Source organism: Pelodiscus sinensis, chromosome 26 (assembly GCF_052426305.1).
Source record: "Pelodiscus sinensis isolate ZL-2025 chromosome 26, ASM5242630v1, whole genome shotgun sequence".
In the NCBI taxonomy this organism is placed as follows: Eukaryota; Metazoa; Chordata; order Testudines; family Trionychidae; genus Pelodiscus; species Pelodiscus sinensis.
In genome coordinates, this window is record NC_143077.1 from 18,276,331 (window position 1) to 18,286,910 (window position 10,580).

The 10,580-nt window shown below is 61.1% G+C and overlaps 2 non-coding genes across 2 annotated transcripts; both read left to right on the forward strand.

The window, feature by feature from the left end:
* Positions 1-1,153: 1,153 nt before the first annotated feature.
* On the forward strand, positions 1,154-1,227 carry TRNAN-GUU (transfer RNA asparagine (anticodon GUU)). The gene has a single exon. It is a non-coding gene; the product is annotated as a tRNA-Asn (tRNA).
* Positions 1,228-4,403: 3,176 nt separating this feature from the next.
* Positions 4,404-4,477, forward strand: TRNAN-GUU (transfer RNA asparagine (anticodon GUU)). The gene has a single exon. It is a non-coding gene; the product is annotated as a tRNA-Asn (tRNA).
* Positions 4,478-10,580: the final 6,103 nt, after the last annotated feature.

Below are 10,580 nucleotides of genomic sequence, written 5' to 3' on the forward strand. Positions count from 1 at the left end.
TGGACTTGCATGGCTGCCATGGTTTCTCTTTGGAAGGGACTCGGTCCCGCTTGGACAGGCGACTCGCCCGTGTGACTCCAAACGCCATCTTGTGGCTGTCTTTTTCCCCCACAGCCAGAACACCAGGATTCGCCTCCCACGGCAGAAGATGCAAAAGGCCCTGGAAGGAAAGCCCTCCTGCTTTTTTACCTCGGGAGGATGTGGGCTACCAACCGAAGCTCTGAGCCAAGGACTGAAGGACCCGTCCAAGCCGTGGCCGTACTCCCGAGACTTGACCGAAGCCAGCTCTCTCTTCCATGACTGCTGCAAGCCTCAACCGAGAACGTGGCGAGTGCTCCCACAATTCCCTCTCCCCCTTTCCATTGAGGATTCTGAAGGACCGTCAGCTGGTGATTTTTGGCTCTGACTGTAAGGGATGAATTGAGCCGGGAACGTAGCTGGTCCTCTTGGGCTGGGCAGAAGCTTTTGATGGGATGAGATGGGTTTTGGTCAGCCGGCGTGTGCCTAAAGAGCGTGGGTGGTGGCGATGCGGGAGAAGCGGCGCGTCGGAGGGAATTGCTCGCGTGTCCTGTTGTTGAGCAGTATGGCGAAGGCAGAAGTTCTCTTTGTGAGGGGTTTGGCGTGCCTGGGAGTAGTAGAGCAAGGCCAGTGTTGATGCTGTGGCAGCTCTCTGTCTAGGCGTTTTGTCTAGGCCTGAATGAAGGCTCTGGGTAGCGTGGTCCAGAAGTGCTTTGTTCCACGAGCGTCTGGAGAGCCTCCCTGGCGCGCTCCCTGAGCGGGTCCCGGCGGCCCTTGTGGGTGGGAAAAGGGCAGGAGGAAGCCCTGTTGCCTGAGGACAGAAGAGGAGGCCTCCGTGCCTCCCACACAGGAAGCGGGGGGCTGCCGAGAGCTTCCCCGCAGGCGGCATCCTGGCCTGGCCTTTAGCTACTTGCAGCCTGGAGTGAAGGCGCGGAGTCAAAAGAGGCCGGCCCACACGTAGCAGAGGATGGTTTCGATCCATCGACCTCTGGGTTATGGGCCCAGCACGCTTCTGCTGCGCCACTCTGCTCCCTTGGGGCTAGACTGCCCGCAATCCACTCTAGCACCTGGGCTGCACTGGCACGGCCAGGCAGAGGAGCAGGCTGCTAGGCAGCGTTTCGGAAAGCCCTTCGAGGTCTCTGTGGCGCAATGGGTCAGCGCGTTCGGCTGTTAACCGAAAGGATGGTGGTTCGAGCCCACCCGGGGACGTGGCTACGCTCGGCCTCCTGGCGCTTGCTAGCGGGCTCCCTTTTGCCACCTCCAAGCCATCCCTCTCGGCCTCGGTGAGGTCACCTTGTGGCCGGCAAGTTTCAGGGGCCGTGCCGTGCCACGGGAGCCCGTCTCCCAGCAACCGCGCCGGGGCCTCGGCCTCGGGGCTTAAGCCCCGAGCCCAAGCGCGAAAGCTGCAGCCGGGCAGGTGTCGTTCCCCTCCCGCCTCTACGCCAGCTGAGAGGGAGAAACGCACGAGCCGCGCGGGTTCTTAGCCGCCTCCCTCCTGCGGGCCTGTTTGCTGCGCAGACCTCTGGGCCTGTCTCATGCCTCCCCTGGGAAGCGTGGCCGCGCGAACTGAGCCCCAGTCGCAGCTCCCGAGGTTTCCTGTGCAGCCTTGGACTTGCATGGCTGCCATGGTTTCTCTTTGGAAGGGACTCGGTCCCGCTTGGACAGGCGACTCGCCCGTGTGACTCCAAACGCCATCTTGTGGCTGTCTTTTCCCCCCACAGCCAGAACACCAGGATTCGCCTCCCACGGCAGAAGATGCAAAAGGCCCTGGAAGGAAAGCCCTCCTGCTTTTTTACCTCGGGAGGATGTGGGCTACCAACCGAAGCTCTGAGCCAAGGACTGAAGGACCCGTCCAAGCCGTGGCCGTACTCCCGAGACTTGACCGAAGCCAGCTCTCTCTTCCATGACTGCTGCAAGCCTCAACCGAGAACGTGGCGAGTGCTCCCACAATTCCCTCTCCCCCTTTCCATTGAGGATTCTGAAGGACCGTCAGCTGGTGATTTTTGGCTCTGACTGTAAGGGATGAATTGAGCCGGGAACGTAGCTGGTCCTCTTGGGCTGGGCAGAAGCTTTTGATGGGATGAGATGGGTTTTGGTCAGCCGGCGTGTGCCTAAAGAGCGTGGGTGGTGGCGATGCGGGAGAAGCGGCGCGTCGGAGGGAATTGCTCGCGTGTCCTGTTGTTGAGCAGTATGGCGAAGGCAGAAGTTCTCTTTGTGAGGGGTTTGGCGTGCCTCGGAGTAGTAGCGCAAGGCCAGTGTTGATGCTGTGGCAGCTCTTTGTCTAGGCGTTTTGTCTAGGCCTGAATGAAGGCTCTGGGTAGCGTGGTCCAGAAGTGCTTTGTTCCACGAGCGTCTGGAGAGCCTCCCTGGCGCGCTCCCTGAGCGGGTCCCGGCGGCCCTTGTGGGTGGGAAAAGGGCAGGAGGAAGCCCTGTTGCCTGAGGACAGAAGAGGAGGCCTCCGTGCCTCCCACACAGGAAGCGGGGGGCTGCCGAGAGCTTCCCCGCAGGCGGCATCCTGGCCTGGCCTTTAGCTACTTGCAGCCTGGAGTGAAGGCGCGGAGTCAAAAGAGGCCGGCCCACACGTAGCAGAGGATGGTTTCGATCCATCGACCTCTGGGTTATGGGCCCAACACGCTTCCGCTGCGCCACTCTGCTCCCTTGGGGCTAGACTGCCCGCAATCCACTCTAGCACCTGGGCTGCACTGGCACGGCCAGGCAGAGGAGCAGGCTGCTAGGCAGCGTTTCGGAAAGCCCTTCGAGGTCTCTGTGGCGCAATGGGTCAGCGCGTTCGGCTGTTAACCGAAAGGATGGTGATTCGAGCCCACCCGGGGACGTGGCTACGCTCGGCCTCCTGGCGCTTGCTAGCGGGCTCCCTTTTGCCACCTCCAAGCCATCCCTCTCGGCCTCGGTGAGGTCACCTTGTGGCCGGCAAGGTTCAGGGGCCGTGCCGTGCCACAGGAGCCCGTCTCCCAGCAACCGCGCCGGGGCCTCGGCCTCGGGACTTAAGCCCCGAGCCCAAGCGCAAAAGCTCCAGCCGGGCAGGTGTCGTTCCCCTCCCGCCTCTACGCCAGCTGAGAGGGAGAAACGCACGAGCCGCGCGGGTTCTTAGCCGCCTCCCTCCTGCGGGCCTGTTTGCTGCGCAGACCTCTGGGCCTGTCTCATGCCTCCCCTGGGAAGCGTGGCCGCGCGAACTGAGCCCCAGTCGCAGCTCCTGAGGTTTCCTGTGCAGCCTTGGACTTGCATGGCTGCCATGGTTTCTCTTTGGAAGGGACTCGGTCCCGCTTGGACAGGCGACTCGCCCGTGTGACTCCAAACGCCATCTTGTGGCTGTCTTTTTCCCCCACAGCCAGAACACCAGGATTCGCCTCCCACGGCAGAAGATGCAAAAGGCCCTGGAAGGAAAGCCCTCCTGCTTTTTTACCTCGGGAGGATGTGGGCTACCAACCGAAGCTCTGAGCCAAGGACTGAAGGACCCGTCCAAGCCGTGGCCGTACTCCCGAGACTTGACCGAAGCCAGCTCTCTCTTCCATGACTGCTGCAAGCCTCAACCGAGAACGTGGCGAGTGCTCCCACAATTCCCTCTCCCCCTTTCCATTGAGGATTGTGAAGGACCGTCAGCTGGTGATTTTTGGCTCTGACTGTAAGGGATGAATTGAGCCGGGAACGTAGCTGGTCCTCTTGGGCTGGGCAGAAGCTTTTGATGGGATGAGATGGGTTTTGGTCAGCCGGCGTGTGCCTAAAGAGCGTGGGTGGTGGCGATGCGGGAGAAGCGGCGCGTCGGAGGGAATTGCTCGCGTGTCCTGTTGTTGAGCAGTATGGCGAAGGCAGAAGTTCTCTTTGTGAGGGGTTTGGCGTGCCTCGGAGTAGTAGAGCAAGGCCAGTGTTGATGCTGTGGCAGCTCTCTGTCTAGGCGTTTTGTCTAGGCCTGAATGAAGGCTCTGGGTAGCGTGGTCCAGAAGTGCTTTGTTCCACGAGCGTCTGGAGAGCCTCCCTGGCGCGCTCCCTGAGCGGGTCCCGGCGGCCCTTGTGGGTGGGAAAAGGGCAGGAGGAAGCCCTGTTGCCTGAGGACAGAAGAGGAGGCCTCCGTGCCTCCCACACAGGAAGCGGGGGGCTGCCGAGAGCTTCCCCGCAGGCGGCATCCTGGCCTGGCCTTTAGCTACTTGCAGCCTGGAGTGAAGGCGCGGAGTCAAAAGAGGCCGGCCCACACGTAGCAGAGGATGGTTTCGATCCATCGACCTCTGGGTTATGGGCCCAGCACGCTTCTGCTGCGCCACTCTGCTCCCTTGGGGCTAGACTGCCCGCAATCCACTCTAGCACCTGGGCTGCACTGGCACGGCCAGGCAGAGGAGCAGGCTGCTAGGCAGCGTTTCGGAAAGCCCTTCGAGGTCTCTGTGGCGCAATGGGTCAGCGCGTTCGGCTGTTAACCGAAAGGATGGTGGTTCGAGCCCACCCGGGGACGTGGCTACGCTCGGCCTCCTGGCGCTTGCTAGCGGGCTCCCTTTTGCCACCTCCAAGCCATCCCTCTCGGCCTCGGTGAGGTCACCTTGTGGCCGGCAAGTTTCAGGGGCCGTGCCGTGCCACGGGAGCCCGTCTCCCAGCAACCGCGCCGGGGCCTCGGCCTCGGGGCTTAAGCCCCGAGCCCAAGCGCGAAAGCTGCAGCCGGGCAGGTGTCGTTCCCCTCCCGCCTCTACGCCAGCTGAGAGGGAGAAACGCACGAGCCGCGCGGGTTCTTAGCCGCCTCCCTCCTGCGGGCCTGTTTGCTGCGCAGACCTCTGGGCCTGTCTCATGCCTCCCCTGGGAAGCGTGGCCGCGCGAACTGAGCCCCAGTCGCAGCTCCCGAGGTTTCCTGTGCAGCCTTGGACTTGCATGGCTGCCATGGTTTCTCTTTGGAAGGGACTCGGTCCCGCTTGGACAGGCGACTCGCCCGTGTGACTCCAAACGCCATCTTGTGGCTGTCTTTTCCCCCCACAGCCAGAACACCAGGATTCGCCTCCCACGGCAGAAGATGCAAAAGGCCCTGGAAGGAAAGCCCTCCTGCTTTTTTACCTCGGGAGGATGTGGGCTACCAACCGAAGCTCTGAGCCAAGGACTGAAGGACCCGTCCAAGCCGTGGCCGTACTCCCGAGACTTGACCGAAGCCAGCTCTCTCTTCCATGACTGCTGCAAGCCTCAACCGAGAACGTGGCGAGTGCTCCCACAATTCCCTCTCCCCCTTTCCATTGAGGATTCTGAAGGACCGTCAGCTGGTGATTTTTGGCTCTGACTGTAAGGGATGAATTGAGCCGGGAACGTAGCTGGTCCTCTTGGGCTGGGCAGAAGCTTTTGATGGGATGAGATGGGTTTTGGTCAGCCGGCGTGTGCCTAAAGAGCGTGGGTGGTGGCGATGCGGGAGAAGCGGCGCGTCGGAGGGAATTGCTCGCGTGTCCTGTTGTTGAGCAGTATGGCGAAGGCAGAAGTTCTCTTTGTGAGGGGTTTGGCGTGCCTCGGAGTAGTAGCGCAAGGCCAGTGTTGATGCTGTGGCAGCTCTTTGTCTAGGCGTTTTGTCTAGGCCTGAATGAAGGCTCTGGGTAGCGTGGTCCAGAAGTGCTTTGTTCCACGAGCGTCTGGAGAGCCTCCCTGGCGCGCTCCCTGAGCGGGTCCCGGCGGCCCTTGTGGGTGGGAAAAGGGCAGGAGGAAGCCCTGTTGCCTGAGGACAGAAGAGGAGGCCTCCGTGCCTCCCACACAGGAAGCGGGGGGCTGCCGAGAGCTTCCCCGCAGGCGGCATCCTGGCCTGGCCTTTAGCTACTTGCAGCCTGGAGTGAAGGCGCGGAGTCAAAAGAGGCCGGCCCACACGTAGCAGAGGATGGTTTCGATCCATCGACCTCTGGGTTATGGGCCCAACACGCTTCCGCTGCGCCACTCTGCTCCCTTGGGGCTAGACTGCCCGCAATCCACTCTAGCACCTGGGCTGCACTGGCACGGCCAGGCAGAGGAGCAGGCTGCTAGGCAGCGTTTCGGAAAGCCCTTCGAGGTCTCTGTGGCGCAATGGGTCAGCGCGTTCGGCTGTTAACCGAAAGGATGGTGATTCGAGCCCACCCGGGGACGTGGCTACGCTCGGCCTCCTGGCGCTTGCTAGCGGGCTCCCTTTTGCCACCTCCAAGCCATCCCTCTCGGCCTCGGTGAGGTCACCTTGTGGCCGGCAAGGTTCAGGGGCCGTGCCGTGCCACAGGAGCCCGTCTCCCAGCAACCGCGCCGGGGCCTCGGCCTCGGGACTTAAGCCCCGAGCCCAAGCGCAAAAGCTCCAGCCGGGCAGGTGTCGTTCCCCTCCCGCCTCTACGCCAGCTGAGAGGGAGAAACGCACGAGCCGCGCGGGTTCTTAGCCGCCTCCCTCCTGCGGGCCTGTTTGCTGCGCAGACCTCTGGGCCTGTCTCATGCCTCCCCTGGGAAGCGTGGCCGCGCGAACTGAGCCCCAGTCGCAGCTCCTGAGGTTTCCTGTGCAGCCTTGGACTTGCATGGCTGCCATGGTTTCTCTTTGGAAGGGACTCGGTCCCGCTTGGACAGGCGACTCGCCCGTGTGACTCCAAACGCCATCTTGTGGCTGTCTTTTTCCCCCACAGCCAGAACACCAGGATTCGCCTCCCACGGCAGAAGATGCAAAAGGCCCTGGAAGGAAAGCCCTCCTGCTTTTTTACCTCGGGAGGATGTGGGCTACCAACCGAAGCTCTGAGCCAAGGACTGAAGGACCCGTCCAAGCCGTGGCCGTACTCCCGAGACTTGACCGAAGCCAGCTCTCTCTTCCATGACTGCTGCAAGCCTCAACCGAGAACGTGGCGAGTGCTCCCACAATTCCCTCTCCCCCTTTCCATTGAGGATTGTGAAGGACCGTCAGCTGGTGATTTTTGGCTCTGACTGTAAGGGATGAATTGAGCCGGGAACGTAGCTGGTCCTCTTGGGCTGGGCAGAAGCTTTTGATGGGATGAGATGGGTTTTGGTCAGCCGGCGTGTGCCTAAAGAGCGTGGGTGGTGGCGATGCGGGAGAAGCGGCGCGTCGGAGGGAATTGCTCGCGTGTCCTGTTGTTGAGCAGTATGGCGAAGGCAGAAGTTCTCTTTGTGAGGGGTTTGGCGTGCCTCGGAGTAGTAGAGCAAGGCCAGTGTTGATGCTGTGGCAGCTCTCTGTCTAGGCGTTTTGTCTAGGCCTGAATGAAGGCTCTGGGTAGCGTGGTCCAGAAGTGCTTTGTTCCACGAGCGTCTGGAGAGCCTCCCTGGCGCGCTCCCTGAGCGGGTCCCGGTGGCCCTTGTGGGTGGGAAAAGGGCAGGAGGAAGCCCTGTTGCCTGAGGACAGAAGAGGAGGCCTCCGTGCCTCCCACACAGGAAGCGGGGGGCTGCCGAGAGCTTCCCCGCAGGCGGCATCCTGGCCTGGCCTTTAGCTACTTGCAGCCTGGAGTGAAGGCGCGGAGTCAAAAGAGGCCGGCCCACACGTAGCAGAGGATGGTTTCGATCCATCGACCTCTGGGTTATGGGCCCAACACGCTTCCGCTGCGCCACTCTGCTCCCTTGGGGCTAGACTGCCCGCAATCCACTCTAGCACCTGGGCTGCACTGGCACGGCCAGGCAGAGGAGCAGGCTGCTAGGCAGCGTTTCGGAAAGCCCTTCGAGGTCTCTGTGGCGCAATGGGTCTGCGCGTTCGGCTGTTAACCGAAAGGATGGTGATTCGAGCCCACCCGGGGACGTGGCTACGCTCGGCCTCCTGGCGCTTGCTAGCGGGCTCCCTTTTGCCACCTCCAAGCCATCCCTCTCGGCCTCGGTGAGGTCACCTTGTGGCCGGCAAGTTTCAGGGGCCGTGCCGTGCCACGGGAGCCCGTCTCCCAGCAACCGCGCCGGGGCCTCGGCCTCGGGGCTTAAGCCCCGAGCCCAAGCGCGAAAGCTGCAGCCGGGCAGGTGTCGTTCCCCTCCCGCCTCTACGCCAGCTGAGAGGGAGAAACGCACGAGCCGCGCGGGTTCTTAGCCGCCTCCCTCCTGCGGGCCTGTTTGCTGCGCAGACCTCTGGGCCTGTCTCATGCCTCCCCTGGGAAGCGTGGCCGCGCGAACTGAGCGCCAGTCGCAGCTCCTGAGGTTTCCTGTGCAGCCTTGGACTTGCATGGCTGCCATGGTTTCTCTTTGGAAGGGACTCGGTCCCGCTTGGACAGGCGACTCGCCCGTGTGACTCCAAACGCCATCTTGTGGCTGTCTTTTTCCCCCACAGCCAGAACACCAGGATTCGCCTGCTCCTGGGTGGCCTGTGTCCCTTTCGGGCCATGGCGGCCGCTATGCGCCCGTAGACGGCCACGTTCCTCCTCCTAGTACAGAGATCATGGACGCTGGGGCCCTGCCCCCAAACCTCAATGAGGTCCATGACCTCCACACTAGACCAGGAGGGTGCGCGCCATCTACGGCCCCTGGCTGGCCCCTGGGTGCTGGGGGACTGGGCGGGGGGACGGCTCGCTGGCACTGGCTGCCTGGCTCATCCTGCAGCCCCTGGTTCGGGGCAGAGACTGCTGGCAGGGCTGGCTCTGGCAAGTGCCGTCTGGCCAGAGTCTACCCCTTTAAGGGCCCCAGGGCTGGGGAGAGGAGAGGAGTTTTCCTGCTTTGGCCCAGAGCAGCCACCAGGGGAACCTGGGGAGGGCTGGCCTCCAGCTACTTCGAATTAAGTGGCTACACAGCCCTTAATTCCAACTACTGAATTCGAATTTGGCGTTACTCCTGGTAGAATGAGGTTTACCTAGTTCGAATTAAGTCCAAACTAGCGGTTTGTATGTGTAGCACCTATGAAAGTTACTTCCAACTAACGGCTGTTAGTTCGAATTAACTTTGTAGTGTAGACATACCCATAGTTCCTATACAACTAGCAGCTAATGGGTAGTCTCCAGTAGTTTAAATCTTGGGGCATTTGGAAAAGGAGGGGGAGCTACATGTGTGCGGGGTGTATTGTTGCCCTCTGCTGGATGGACTGTAAATGCTTTATGTATGTATCATATGCCCTATAGTGCTAACAGTTAATGGAGATTCTCCTCTAGCTCACACCTGGCATTTTCTAAAGTAATATATGTGTGTGTATGTGCGAGAGAGAGCAAGAGCCTGGGGGCTCCCTCATGTCTCCTCCCCATCCTGATCTGCTTGGCTTAAGTGCAGGAAAGAAGAAGTAGTGAGCTTTGTGTATTTGACATCAGGTGGAAGCAGGGGAATGGAGGAGTAGTGGGAACAAGAGCACTTGGCTTCTTTTCCTGCAGACCGAGAGGGGTGGGGACTGGGTTGAGCTATATAAATCAGATGCCGCTCCATGCCTCAGTTTCCCCCTTCATACAATGCCGATGACACAGAGAATGTTTGTAAAGTGCCTTGTTGTTAGCCCATGGGGCAGAGTGGGAAACTCGGTCTCAGAAGCAGACTGGGGGGAGGTAAAAGCCTACCTAGGCAGCGCTGGTTCCACTACGTCACGCTGCCAGACCGGTCTGAGTGGGTCCCTCTCTTGGCTGCTCCTCCCCCCAGGAGGAGTGGGTTCCTCTCCATCGGCTGCAGGAACCAGCATTTCAAGGTCTTTGCCAATGGGCAGCCGTTCTGCAATTCAGCTCTGCCGCGGCTTCCAGCAGATCGATACACTGGAGATCGATGGTGCCGTGGTCGGGTCCTGTGCCCAGTTCTGAGCCCGACCGGTGCCGCTGCCCAGACGGAGATGAGTGGCACACACACGACACCCCCCTACGGCCGCCCTCGCAGACCCAATAAACCTCTCCCTTTCGCAGAACGACTCTGCTCCTGCGTGGTTCTGGGGCTACTTGTGTGTGTGTCCTAGACCCCCTTTCTGCTCAGCGCAGATAGAGACTCCTCTGCAGGTAGAGCTGAGTGCGACGCCTGCACTGGGATGGCGTATTGGGATAATGTACTGACAGCTCCTCTGCGCCACCCCTCCTCTTCCTGCCGCTGCAACATCAAATTAACCTTCCTGGTCTGCCCCCGTCCTCCCTCCGGTACCAGGAGACCCCACGCATGATGGGAGGGGCTGCAAACTGGGGAGCAGGCTACTGCAGGGCTGAGGGCAGCAAACCAGCCCCCAGAGCCCTGCAGGGCCTGGCCACGGAGAAGGGGAACTGATGTGAGCAGCATTTAGAGCTGGGGGGGGGGCTATGGGGAGGAGGACAACGGAGCCACGAGCAGGACAGGGGGTGAGCCAGCACCAGTGAGTCTCAGGGGGTATGTCTACACTACCCCGCTAGTTCGAACTAAAATCGGGCTCCATGCTCAGCTGTGAGTCCGAGTCCCATAGACAAAAGCGCCCCAGGGCAGTGGTGGAGTCTCCACATGTCAATGGGTCTAGTGCAGGCCAGAGGCCTTGCTGGGATGCGCTAGGGCAAAGCCCAGGGCTGGGGCCGGACGGGAGCCTGTGAGAGGCAGCGGGGCGAGTGGGAGGCTCTAACTCTTGCTCCTGGCCAGGAAGTCCAGTGCTGGGTGACACCAAGGCCACGTCTGCACTGCAGGCATTTTGCTCAAGAACAGCTGTTCTTGTGCAAAAACTTGTGGCGCGTCTACACTGCACGTGAATTCTTGTG